Below are 13,851 nucleotides of genomic sequence, written 5' to 3'. Positions count from 1 at the left end.
GGCTCCCTTCCCAGCTCCGAGAGTACAGTTGTGTTCTACTCTGTTGCTGCCTCCTCTCCCTCCTCCTCTTCCTTTTACTCTTGTGAGTTCTGGGGGATCAAGCTCGGGTTCTCACCTTTTCAAGGCAAGTACTCTCAATGGAGCTATGCCCCCAGCCCTGAAGAGAGAGTTTGCTGTTCTCAGCTCCCAGGTACAAGTCAGGAGATGGAAGAGGGGGGGGATCTGTGGGCAGGACCCTTGGCTGTGGTCTCTGCAGGCCAGACATGGTTGGTGAGACAGGGTTAGTGCTGTTCTCTGTGAGTAACTAAAACAGACTCAGGGCATGGTAGGGATTCAGGTCTCGTCTGGCTTCTACCCTACCTGACTGGAGTAGGGATAATACTAGGCTGAGGAGAGCCTGGTTTGGTGGAGGAGGTAGGCAGAGTGTTGCTTTCTGTGGAGAAGGAAGTTGGAGGCAATCACGCTCAATCTCCAGAACTGGTTACTCATGAGGTGAGCATTCTCTCAGGTCAACCAAGGCCTGAGGTATCACAGCAGGGCAGCACACAGGTCATATCTCTGAGTCCTAACAGAAGGCTGGGCTGAGAGCTGGTGTCCAGCATGCTGGGCCAGGGAAAGCCTGGATGTCCCTGGGTTTGACCTGTTCCCAATCCCATGACTTCTTTCCCTTGGTTCAGCCTCCTTTCTCATCTGTACAATGGCAGCTGTACCTCACTGGGTACCACGGGATCAGGACAAAACCGAAATTTCTACTGTGATGGTCAAGGTGTATGGGTAAAAACCGGCCATCCTCTCTCGTTTTCCTACCCACAATCCATGCCTATTCACACGAGGGTCCTGCAGCTCCTTCTGAGCCCAGGCTCCTCACGCTTTCTGTCTGCTCTTCCTGTAAAGACATCCCCTTGATTTCTATAAGACTCCGTCCTGTGCTTACCCATCATTTGTTAGGAAGACTTCTAAGTGGCTTATCAAAGAGTGTTTGCTGTGGTGCCTTTGAGTTGGCTTTTATTTCCTTTCAGTGACATTATATTTTCTCCTCTCTCTCTCTTTTTTTTTTAAATGTAAATTTGAATCTGCCATGAAGACACAGGCTCCTCAGGCGGACACACTCTTCCGTGCTGTTTGCCCACAGTATAGATACTTGGCAGACATGCGGGAGGCTCCTGCCTGAGATGGTAGTGTGGGTGGCTGATGTTCTAGGCCTATCTTTCTGACAGTTTCTTTACTCAACCCTGGCCTTTTGGAAGCTCTTTTATGACTGCTTTTTGAGGCTGGCCTGGAATTTGCCATACTCCTGTCTTACCTTTCTGAGTACTGGGATTACAAGCAGACTACCATACCTGGCTTCCTGTTGGAATCTTGTAGGGACAATTGTTATTCAGAGCGCTACTTGTTCCCTCTGTCCAGAATTGTCTAAAACAAAACAAAACAAAACAAAACAAAACAAAACCAACAACAACAAAAACAGTTGCTTAATGCTTAAGGTAGAAATCAAGTCTAGTGTGAGTTGGTCCAGTTTTTGACTAACTCTTTATTTTTAGTGGAACATGAACATTCTGAATGCTGGGCTACAGTGGGGTCCGGGTACCTAAGCAAGTCTTTGATGGACACCAGGGAAGGCAGTCTACTTGTGGAAGGGTGGAAGCTGCATCTCAGGATTTCTCAGGGTGTCTCATTGGCTCTGGAGGCACAGAAAGCGTTGGTGATCTGGAGGCGAGTCTGTGCACACCTTGATCTATGCCCTGTTCAGTCTATCAATCACACATTCCTCTGGGTTCACGGGTGCAGGTTTCCAGCTGATTTGCTAAACCCTTCCTTTCCGCTTCAGGAAGCTAGGGAAGGATTCTCTGCCTCCTCTCTCTATTGGCCTGCTCTGCAAGACCCTCTGCCCTAACCAGGAGCCACTTGACCTCCCACTTGTGGCTTGCTGGTGGGTACATTTCGCATCACCTGGCAGTGTGCAGGCTAGACATACCTGAGAGCAGAATTCCCAGGAATTGGATGAATAGGGCCACGGTCTGAAGCTACATCGACCTGGATCCCCCCTTTCTATTGTTGGAGTCCCTCATATTGTCTTGCTCTGCTCACCTCTGCTTTTGTGGATCTCTTTCAGAGCTCTGTGGCTTTTCTTCTCCTCTCATTCCTCAGAGAATCCAGGGGCTGCTTCAGGTTGTAGAAACATCCTCTGCTCCCGGCCCTACCCAAGCCACCCCGAAAGTGGTAGTGAGAACTTACTTCCTACCTGTAAGAGAGACAGAATCTGTTTAGAGACAGATTCTGACTAGGTAGCTGAGGCCAGCCCCCAATTCTCAATTCTCCTTAGACTCTGCACTGCTAGGCTTGTGCCTGCCTGGTCCATAGGCTCATCTTTCTTTCCTTAAAGTTGCAGCCACCAGCTTTCACACACCCCTCACATACAGCTGCTGCCTTAATGGAGTCTGTCACTCCATTTGTTTCAAGAGCATCCCTGTCTCTAGAGTTCGGGGGCTCACTCTGCTCTGTTTCTGTTTTCTCCCCTGTGACAACCCTGGATTGGATACCTGTGCAGCCAGACAGCTCTTCATTCCATAAGCCACTCCTATGTCCCATGAAAGACTTGCTGGTCCCCTTTTTTTGTCCTTGCTTGTCTACTATAGGGTGTGGAGCACAATGGTTGGTCAGAAGGGAATCTACATCTGGGAGACTAGCTCTCTTAAACTTGCTCACACACTGATCCCTGTGCAGAGGTTGGCTGTGTGTATGCTTTATCCCTGCCCTATACCTGACTTCCCTGTAGTGTAGGTGAGATTTGGGGCACTGAAAACATCAACCTATGACAGTCATTTGTTTTGGGTGGAACAGCTGCTGTACACCCAACCTCTTCAGTCACGCCCCCATTTTCTGTTGCTTTTGCAGTCTGCCACCTCCCTTGTTTTGGTGAAGGCTGCACCAAATAAGGCTTGTGGGGAATGTCTTCCCAGTAGCAGCCTCCCAGGTGCCCCCTCAGCAGTACGGAAGCAGGACTCAAATGACTATCTGGGGAAGCCTCAGGTTGCACCCCCAGACTAGCTCTGAAGGTAAATGCTCTTCATCTGCACCCAACAGCACTTTTCCCCCTGAGGCAGATAGAAAGACTATGGTGGTATTTTCTTTTTTCTTTACCTAGATTCAGAAGGCATCCCTGGTCTACTGCTGTCCCTTTCCTCGACCTGCAATGACTCTAATGACATCAGACACGGGGAGCCCCTCCTCTCTGAGACAGACTCAGAAAGGCAGGAATGGAGCTAACTCAATCTCTTGTCCTATGCCTGCAGCCCTGCCTTACCTGGCAGCTGCCCACTGGCATGCCGGCTACCGGCCTTTGGACAAACTCCAGATCAGTCACGGAGGCAACATAGCCCCAAAGCCGTGTTGGGCATTTTCTTAATTGACGATGCAGAACCTGGCAGTTTGCTCCCATCACCTCCCCTCGTAGATTGAGAGAGACAGGGGTGTTCTGATCAATGGCTCAGTGCCGGAGGACAAACTGGTGTGGGACTTCCCTGCGAAGTCTCCCTCTCGGTGCTCTCCTGTCATGAGAATTTACAAAGCTTCTAAGTGAACAGTCCCTGGGGAATAGCCCTAGAATTTTGCAAGTCATAAGCCGGAGCCTGGATATAAACTCTAGTCTGCACACTGCTCCAACCACCCCTCCCCAACATAGGGAGCCCAGATCGAGGCAGCAGGATCTGTAGAGCCTGTGTGGCTCAGAATCTTACAGTTTGGGCTTAACAAAGGTCACACAAACTACAACATGAAAGGCTGCATTGGTGTGTGCATGTGTGCATGTGTGCGCGTGTGCGTGTGTGTTGCATAGCTGCATGTGTGTGTACATCGAAGCCAGAGGTCGTGGTCTCTTTCTGAGAGCTGAGGCTCACTGAGTATGCTAGTCTAGTTGAGTTCCAGGGATCCTCTTACCTATGCATTCCTAGCACTCGGATTATACTGTGTCGTACCACATCTTGTTTTTAACATGGGTGCTGGGAATTAAACTCAGGTCCTTAGGTTTGTGGGACAAGTGCTTTAACAACTGAGTCATTGTTTTAATGCCTGAGTGCTGGTTTTCCGATGGTTAGATTGTCATGCCTGAGGGATTGTCCCTTGTTATAGGTGGCTTGGACCGAAAGCCTTGTATCAAGATAAGTAGATAGAAATGTTTGTACAGAAGCAGTTTGTAGTGTCCATATCTCTAGTACTAACACCTGGGAAGCAGAAGCAGGACAGTGTGACTTAGAGGACAGCCGGGGTTTCTGTCCTGCTTTGCATCCTATCGCTGTGATAAAACTCTGACCAAAAGCAACCATGGAAGGAAAAAGTTATTTCTTTTTACAGCTTGCAGTCCTGAAGGGAGACCAGGGGAGGAACCTGGAGGCAGGGATGGCAGCAGAAGCCATGGAGCAGTGTTGCTTATTGGCTTCCTCAGCCTGCTTTTAAAATACAACCCAGGACCATCCACCCAGGGATGGCATCGTCCCTGATGACCTAAGCTCTCTACATCGGTTATTAATCAAGAAAATGCCCTACACACCTGCTGACAGGGCAACCCGACGGAGGCATCCTCTCAGCTGAGGATTCTTCTTCCCAGATAATCCTAGCCTATGTCAGGCTGAGAAACAAACAAACAAAAAACCCCAAAAACTAACCAGGAAAGTTACACAGGGATTCCCAGCTCAGCTTGTGATAGATAAGGAGACCCTATCTCAAAAACAAAGCAAGTCAACCTCTCTCTCCCACAAAAGAACACCCTTACCACAATAGCTGTGCCCTTGCTGGTCTTCAATCCTGAGCAGAAGAAATGCTTCCAGAGTGCAGCCTGTGACTGTTTTCCAGTGGCCAGAAGTCAATCAGTCAGATGCAGTATTCGCTTGCAACACTCCAAATATCAGAGCCTTCTGGGCCAAAGTTGTCACTTCTCTTCTTCTGAATCTGTCTGTGATCTTTGTTTGCAGACCAGTGCTTTCAAATCCGTGGGAAACTCTCCTTCTTTAATTGAAATGTGGAACCTCAGACTGAGTGAAATGCCATTTATCACGAGGACGTTCCCTTACCCCATATGATGATTCCATAGGATGGTAGTTAGTGTGTTGTAGAAGAGAGTGGGCTGGTGACTACAGGTCCCCCTTAGTACCCAGCCAGTGGCTCTAGCGCCTCTGTGGATGAGCATCCTCACTGGCTCGCTGGGCTATGTCTCATGAACCAAGCACTCTGGTGGGTGACATCGTCTGGATGGGGAAGGAACACATTTGTGATGCAGAGTGAGAAACTTAGTGAGCTAACTGGGCCACTGTTTTGGATTTGGTTCAGCAGAGATGATGGATGCCAAACATGGCATCCTTAATTTGCACTGGGGCACAGTCCTGTCAGGGACTCAACACTCTCTCCTCCTCTGTCACTGAACAGACTTGGCCACTTGAAGTGTGTATGGGAGTTTGGTCTACTGTAGGGAGCAGCGTAGAGAGAAGCGAGAAGAACTTTCAGGGTTCCCTGGGTTAAGGATGCCAAGGAGGAGCGAGAGCCTTCTCTGCTCTATTTCTTCTCCTGTCCTATCTGGAGAAGAGATGGCTAGCAGCCCTGCCTCCTCCTCTTCTGCAGGTGGCGTCTCCCCCCCACTGAAAACAAGCTGAGCAGATTTGGCTCATCACTACAAAGGTCACACAAGCTCTTGTTTGGCAAGTTGCTCAACGAATTGGGGCAGTGGGGCTAGCAAATATGTCCGGCTTCCAAAAAGCTCAGCAAGATGCCCCCAGATGGGTGCTGTTTATATATCTTCTTGAAGACTGTCATTTTAAATTTCTAACAGCACTTACTTTTACAGTTCCTGAATGCCACGGCTCTAAGAACATCCTTCACCCAAGACGGAACTCCGTGGCTTTAAGACTTGCCTGGTAAGGACCAACATCACTTTGCAGCTTTATAGTTTGTTGAAAGGCGGGGGATGTCTGTCTGTGAGTCTGGGAAAATACAGGCTGCCTTTTCCCCGGGAGGGGATTGTCACAGGTTTCTGTGCTGAGACAGAATCCTTAAGTGAACTCTTCTGTCTGTATTCAGATGGTTGTAGTGGACTGTGGAAGGTGGCCTGGGATTCAGGTCTTCTGGGTGGGATGAGCATATGTATTCAGCAGACATGCCTCTGGAGCCCAAGTGGAGTCACCAGCCGAGCATAGTCCATTAAGGACCACTTCATTCACGGTTATGAGGCATCTGAGCTGTGGCAGTTTGGGACTAGTGAGCTGGGGCTGCTGGAAGTCAAGTGGCCTTGTGTGTGCACCACCTGTAGTCACTTTCTCTGACACTCCTATGGAACTTGGTGGCTAGCCCAAAGTTGGGGGACATCTGTCCCAGAGAAGTGTCATCTCTGTCATCTCAGCCCCAAGACACCATGCCCCAAGTCGCTCAGAACTGGAGTGTTTTCCCTACACAGAAGCTCATACAAACTTGTATAAAGCAGAAGAATGTCGCAGGCCATGATGCCTGTGCTGGCTCCATTTAAGGTGGCCCCGGTATTTCTAATTAGTCCAGCCCACCTTCTTCTGGCCATGCACCTCTGAGGTCACTCTATAAACCAAGGGAAATTGATAGTGGAATTATGCACTCAGAAATTAATTTTATATTGTACTGAATATATGTATTTTTTATTGTGACTTTATCTCATTGGGGGAAAGTGCTTACTTCTGATTTTGTGGATATTACTGACCGTGGATTACTTTTATTTTGGTTTTTACACAACAGTTATATTAGAAATTTGCTGTTTTATTCTTACCTTCTTAGTAAAAATCCTTTTATCACACAATGGGTAATTTATATCCATTACCAGGCCTTTCAATCCTTTTCAGCGGGCTGTCAGTGCCGTTGGCACAGTAATGATTAATGTGATCTAATAATAGTGTGCCATTATATTACCTTAGTAAAACATGTACCAACATCCTATTCGGATCTACCAAATTCATAGCTTCCTATAATATTTTTGTTGAAAGACAGGATTACTATTTTTCAAAGCTGATTTTTCCCCCTTTAACATATTTAATGAAATTCACAATTCTTTGCCTTAGTAATCCAGGGCATGTGATTGGACGTGACGGGCGAATTCCGGGTCTGTAGGCAGCGCCGTGATTTGTCAGTTGAAAGCGTGACAGTCCCAGTGATCTGCCGGGAAGATTACTTTGTTTTTGTAGGGTCGGGGGTTGCTTTGCCTTGAAGAAGAAGAAAAGAAACAACACACATTGGCAGGTCTCTGGTTCCTTCTGATTTCAATAAAGAAAGTGTTTCAGGTCAGAAGGCAGAAGGCTATGCAATTTGGTTCTAAGGTGCTTTTCTTTCCCCTGCTATTTGGTCCCCTCTTTGATCACCTGCTCCCCTCTTCTGGCAGACGGGAGAGGTGGCAAAGCAAGAAGTAGTAGCATCAGACAAATGTCCCAGGATGTTCTTCTCAAGCCCCCTGTCTTTACCTCTACCCATGACCAAAGCTCTTTGGGTCTGACATGAGGATTCTCGGACTTGGTGCTATTAGCATGTTGAACTAGATAATTTCAAACTGTAGGAGGCTGTCCCTACAGCAGAATATTTCACAACATCCCTGGTCTTGTCCTGACATGAGCACAAGCCTTTCCCTCACTGGAACAACTAAGACATATCCAGAAATGTCCTCATGTTCCCTGGGAATCTAATTAGGTTTTATTGGATGCCCATCCATCTCATGTGGTCGACATACAAGCAGACCCCTGTGAGTGTTTGAGAGCTCCAGAGGGGACTCTTTAGCCTCAGGTGTCTCTTATCTATCTTTGACTCTGGGAAAAGGGACTCATAGATGGTAGACCCGGAGTGTCCTTTGCTTGGCTGAAATACAGCTCTCTTTCTTCTCTCTCCTGCCTCCTCTGCCAGAGAGCCAGACCAGAGCAAAGGCCCAAATCTTTAGCTTCTTCCACTCAAATCCCATTATAATCACGTTCGTGACTGATAACATTCCACCTTTTCAAAGGACTTTAAATTCTGTGTCAACCAAGGATGACATTATTGTAGTGTCGGGGAGAGATGTATTCATACAATTACACACTCAAATCCAACTGAGAAGGGTTGTCCTTCTATCCTGGGTGCCTTTGTGATGAGGTTTGAGCCAGCATTTCAATCCACCCCCTCTCCCATTAATCCTCACCCCCAGTCCCAGTCCAGCCCCCCCACAAAGCCTCAGCAGGAAAATAAATGGGAAGAAACAGGCTTTGTCCCTTGAACTACTCAGTTTGAAAAGTAACTTGAATATTGGGGTTGTTTAGGACTGGAGGTGGGAGAGAGAGGGGGGGGAGTGAGAGAGAGAGAGAGAGGGAGGGAGAGAGAGAGTCTTATTTTTGATTCGGAACAAGAATTACTACTGCAACATTGACTCGAAATCTGCAATCAACTGAAATCAGGAAAGTATTTTGAATACAAAAATTATATTGAAATACTCAAATCTTGATACGTGTGCACTCACATACATGTATATATTTAAATCAAGGCTCGAGAAGATGAGGAGTAAAGCTTTTGTCAGAGAAACACTGCTGCAATATTTACCCTCAGACGATTCTGCATCATTGGAGTGTATTTCTGTACCATTAACATTTTCCATATGAGACATCCTTGCTTGTTTTAACAACAAATGAGCAAATGGAGCTAACTTACCTTTGTGTTGGGAAGATTTCAAATGCATTATGATATTTGAAATCTTTACCCATTTCTGGTCTGTCTCTCATTCTGAAGGGTAAAACTGATGAGGCTAAGGGTATTTTGTGTGTTGTTCAGTGTTATTTCTCTAGTTCTTGGAATGGTACTTGGTAAATAGTATTTTTTTTTCATTTTAAAAAATATTTTATGTATTTATTTTTATGCATATGAATGTTTTCCTGTATACCTGCATGCCAGAAGAGGACATTGGATCACATTGTAGATGGTTGTAAGGCACCATGTGACTGCTGGGAATCGAACTCAGGACCTCTGGAAGTGCTCTTAACCACTGAGCTATATCTCTCTAGCCTCCAATATTATGTTCTTAATAGTGGAAAATGGATGGTGGCTAGATAGGTAGATACATAGATGGATGGATGATGGTTAGGTGAATGAATGGATGTTTATATGGATGGATGACTAGATAGATGGATGCTTAAGTGAATCAGTGGAGGGGTGGGTAGACAGATGTGTAGATGGTGGATGTATAGAAGGACAGATGGATGGGTGGGTGAGTGTTAGGTAGATGAATAGGCAAATAAATAGATGAACAGATGGATAGATAGATAGATGGGTGACTAGGTAGATGGATGCATGAGTGGTAAATATATGAATGGGTGGGAAGGAGAATGGATGAATAGAGGGATGGGTGGTTATGTACATGGGTAGATGGATGAATGATGAATGGATTGATAGGTGGGTCCATGAGATATTGTTTCAAGTCTCAACATAAATTTATGACAACAGTGAGCTTTGGTCCGAATGAAATAATACACTTTTACCATTTCTTAACACTTGACCTCTTAACCTCTTAAACATTATTTTTTTAAACTTCAAAATGGGCAGTCAGACTTTTTTCTTTGTTTGTTTGTTTGAGACAGGATTTCTCTGAGGAGCCCTGGCTGACCTGAATCTCAATTAGTAGACCAGGCTTGGAACTCAGAGATCTGCCTGCCTCTCCCTGCTGAGTGCTGGGATTAAAGGCATGTGCCATCACCGCTGGGCCATCCAGGAAATCTTATTACCTCTTCTTTTAAATTATTTTTTCCAAGTAAAGGAAAATATTTTTAAGAGTATGTAAGGCAATCTCTGTAAGTGGAAAGATGTTGTTGCAAGAAAAAAACACATATGTGAAGGTCTCCCAGATCACATGTACATCACTATGCTGAAAGATATGCACTAGAGAGAGTGAATGGATACAGGGGATGGTAGATAGGTGGATGGGCCAGTGGATGGGTAAATGGATGAATAGCTTAAGTAGGTGCAGGTGATGTGTTTCAAAGAGTAGGTAGTTCATGAGGTTCAGAAGACTGTGCGCTTGTGTGATGTCTGTCTCCTGGCTAAGACTATAACTGTGTGTATTCCATATTTGTAGAGGCTCTTGATGTCTCCTTACAATTTACTCTGCTTCATTTCCTTGAACTGGTCAGCCAACCCTGTAGAGTCAAGCCATCTTCAGGATGGATTGATATTCTTATGGTATATTCTCAAGATCAGGTCCAGTGGGTCAATGAACTCACATACTAGGAGGTGTCATCCCAGTGATGAGAATGGCCCAGGTCTCCCTATGGGTGACTTCAAGTTATTATACTGTGATCATCATTGGAGCATCAGAGAGAAAATAACAGAGAAGAGTGACACCCATTAGTTCTCACAGTAGGCCTGGAGTTCCAGCACAAACAGGTGAATTTGGGAATCATATTTTCCAGGTCAGGACATTAGCTCTACCACCCATTGGCTGCAGGACCTGTACCAAGTGGCTTATACTTCCATTTTCTCATCTCTACATTGGGAAGAACACTGATGTCCTGCCGTGGATTATACTATACCATGTACTTAACACAACGTCCAGCTCAAAGTAGACAGTGAATGTGTGAAACATCAATTGTTTTCGCTTTCTCTGCTTGGTCATCTCTGCATTTCTTCTGGCTTAAATAAGAATAACGAAACTTCTAAACCGTTTCTGAAAAATTAAGCTCTTTCTGGCTCCCATCAAAGCTAGGATCCCCAGGATATTAGCAGGCATGTGGTCTCCCTAACACCCTTGGGGACCTTGGTTAGTAAGTTCAGAGGACATCAGGAAGGGTGGTGAGTTCCTTAAGCCAGCTTTCCCATCCAGTTCCTTTGTGAGGGAGCTTTGTTGACACACCACTGGGGGTTTGGGATTTGCTGGCTGCTGGGGGAGTGAATTCCTGGGATAGAAGCCATGTGGTCCTCATCGCAGTGGGTGAGTTGTCCCTGCTTTTGGGAGGGAGGGGAAGTCCTGGAGCTTGGCTCCTGTACCCGCGTGTGAGCGCGTCTGCTCCACTCCACATCACAGCCCCACGTTCATATTTTTAGCTGCCACTGAAATCTCACATTTTGCTTTTCGTTTATTATGTATGCAAGTATCTTGCTGATAAATTACATGTATAATTGTACCATCGTAACCACCGCTAGTCAGCGACAACGTATAATTAAACTCACCCTTGTAGTCATTGAACTTCTCTGTCCCTGACAAGATCATTGACCACCCCAGGCAGGGTGCACCTCCATGAGGAGCCATGGACGCGCCAGGGTGGTTGAATCGACCTCCCGCCTCTGGCCCATGGGGCACTCTGATGCAACCCCCATGCTGGTAAGCATGCATGGGCAGAGTGACTCTGGACCTCCTGGGCAGGACAGAAGGGGCAAACTACAGGGCCAGGCATGTTCTCTGTGTCTGTGTGTATGGCCAGCTCACCCAGCGCCTCTGCTTCACAGATGTAATAACACCTTAGAATGATCTTTACTGGACCCTGATCACTCTCCTCACAGATAGCCCTGACACCTCTCTACTTCTTTCCTTTAGGAGGAGTGTGTTCTGGGCCCGTTTTCTGCCCCTGTGCCGAGCACTGGTCCATTGTAACACAAGGTTCATGCAGGATGCGCTGTCTATCTGTTTGATCATTTTTTAATGTTTAAGGTGGAAAATACCTAACAGAAAAGGTTCCCGTTTTGTGATTCATTTGCTTATTTGTCTGTCTGTTTATTTTAAGACAGGATCTCACTCTGTAGCTCTGGTTGGCCCAATACTTGCTCCATTGACCAGGGTGGCCTCAAACTCACAAAGATCCACTTGCCTTTGCCTCCCCAATGCTGGAGTAAAAGGCTTGTGTGACTGTGCCCGGCTTCCATTGTGATTATTTTAAAGCATTTGGTTTAGTGGTACCAAACACTGTTCCAACCACTCCCACCACCCACCCCCAGAACTTTTTGATTTTGATGAGTGAGTGCTGACAAAGTATGGGGTGGGGGTTGGGGGGGGGTCTCCCTAATTACAAACACAAAGGGGTTCTCTGACTCTCCGACATCAATTATTTTTACTGCTCTACTGCAGACACAGCCCGCATGTTGCTGGTCCCTCAGTGAACACTCAGGTTGGTCCCATTTCATGGCTATTATGAGTCAATGCTGCGACGTGGTTGGGTTTCACTTGGACTTTTAGCCAAAGGTGGAGTTACTGGTTTATATGATAATTATATTTTCAACTGTTTAGGGAATGGCCCATAGGGTTCCTGTGCAGCTGCACTATTTTACATTGTCACCAACAAAACATAAAGGTCCCAGTTTTGTCCGTCTTTGGTAAAAGTTGTTACTTTTCAACTTATTAAGAAGTCTCGGCATACATGAAAATTGTATGCAATTCAAATGTCAGTGTATCAATAAAGTTTTATTGGCACAAATTCAGCGTTCTGTCACTGCAGCTTTATCGACCAAAAGAGTGTGGTATTTATTCCCACCTCACCTATGGCTGCTCTCCCCACTATGGCAGAGATGGGTAGTTGGGAAAGAGACTGGCGTGTGAAGAGAGACTGTACACCGGAAAGACATAACTGACTACTGAGAGGATGCAATGGCTGGCTCACTATGCACTGCTCAAGTTTAAACACTATCATTCAAAAATTGCTTTTGATTTTCAACATTATTATTCAAAAGATGCTTTTCTAGGCAACTTTCAATTTTAATTAACTTTTTTTTTTTTGGCAAGTTAGTAGTGGTGTATGGCTTTAATCTCAGCAGTTGGGAGTCAGAGGCAGGTGAATCACTGTGAGTTCTGGGCCAGCCTGGTCAATAAAGCATGTTCCAGGACAGCCAGGGTTGTTATACAGAGAAACTCTGTCTCAAAAAACATTTTTTTTTCATAAATATGTTTTGATCAGATTCTTTCCCCTCTCCCAAGACTTCCCAGATCCTCTTTGCCCTTCCTACTCCAGCATTGTTCTCTCTTAGAAAAAAATTAAATAAAAACAGAAATGCTGAGAGCAAAACAAAACACAGAATCCAGATTTGTGATGTTCCACTAAGCCTGGGGCGGGGCCTGTCCAGGGAGCACTTGCTATACCCACTGCCATTCCATTTAAGAGCACTGATTTCCCTTCCCTGGCAGCTATCTGTTGTAGACAACCTCTTGGTGGAGGATGAGACTTTGTTCCTAATTCTTCTTTTCCCTGCTGGGAATTTTGTCCAACTTGAGCGTGTGCAGGTCCTGGGCGTGCGGTCAGTCTCTGTGAGTTCATATTTGCGTCAACTCCGTTGTGGCTGAAAAATGCTGTTCCCTTAAAGCTGCCCACCACCTCTGCTCTTACAGACTTTCTGTCTCCTCTTCCACATAGACCTCTGAGCCTTGAGTGGAGGGATTTGATAAAAGTGCCTCGTTTGGGGCCCCAGGGAGGTCTCTCACTCTCTGCACATTGTCCAGCTGTGGGTCTCTTATTATTTCCCATCTACAGCAAGGAGAAGTTTCTCTGCTGAGGGCCGAATGATGCACCGACCTATGAGTACAGCAGTGTGACAGTAGGAGTCATTTTATTTATTTATGTAGGCAGGATATCATTTTAGAGTTTGAGTTAGCTTTAAACTCACCAACTCTAAACCTTCTGCCTCAGGTTCTTGGATAAACTTATTTTTGTTTTTAACCTTGATACCGGAAATATATATATATATATATCATATATAACAATGACATATATATATACATATATATGTGTATATATATTTGTATATATGTGTGTGTGTATACATGTATATATATATATATATATATATATATATATATATATATATGATGTTGTTGGGAGAGAGAAAGAGGGAGGGAGAGAGATCTCAGAGGGAATATAT

The 13,851-nt window shown here is 45.7% G+C and overlaps 1 protein-coding gene across 4 annotated transcripts in view; it reads left to right on the top strand.

Moving 5' to 3' along the window:
• Znf536 (zinc finger protein 536) overlaps window positions 1-13,851 on the top strand; it is a 457,839-nt gene that overhangs the window by 51,092 nt on the left and 392,896 nt on the right. For all 4 annotated transcript variants that reach the window (XM_029479861.1, XM_029479862.1, XM_029479863.1 and 1 more), the window contains exon 2: window positions 5,834-5,903. The gene's annotated coding sequence lies outside the window, so the exon portion shown is untranslated. The remainder of the gene's footprint in view (window positions 1-5,833; window positions 5,904-13,851) is intronic.

This window comes from Mus caroli, chromosome 7 (genome assembly GCF_900094665.2).
Source record: "Mus caroli chromosome 7, CAROLI_EIJ_v1.1, whole genome shotgun sequence".
NCBI classification, from domain to species: Eukaryota; Metazoa; Chordata; class Mammalia; order Rodentia; family Muridae; genus Mus; species Mus caroli.
This window is presented reverse-complemented; position numbering and strand designations above follow the sequence as displayed.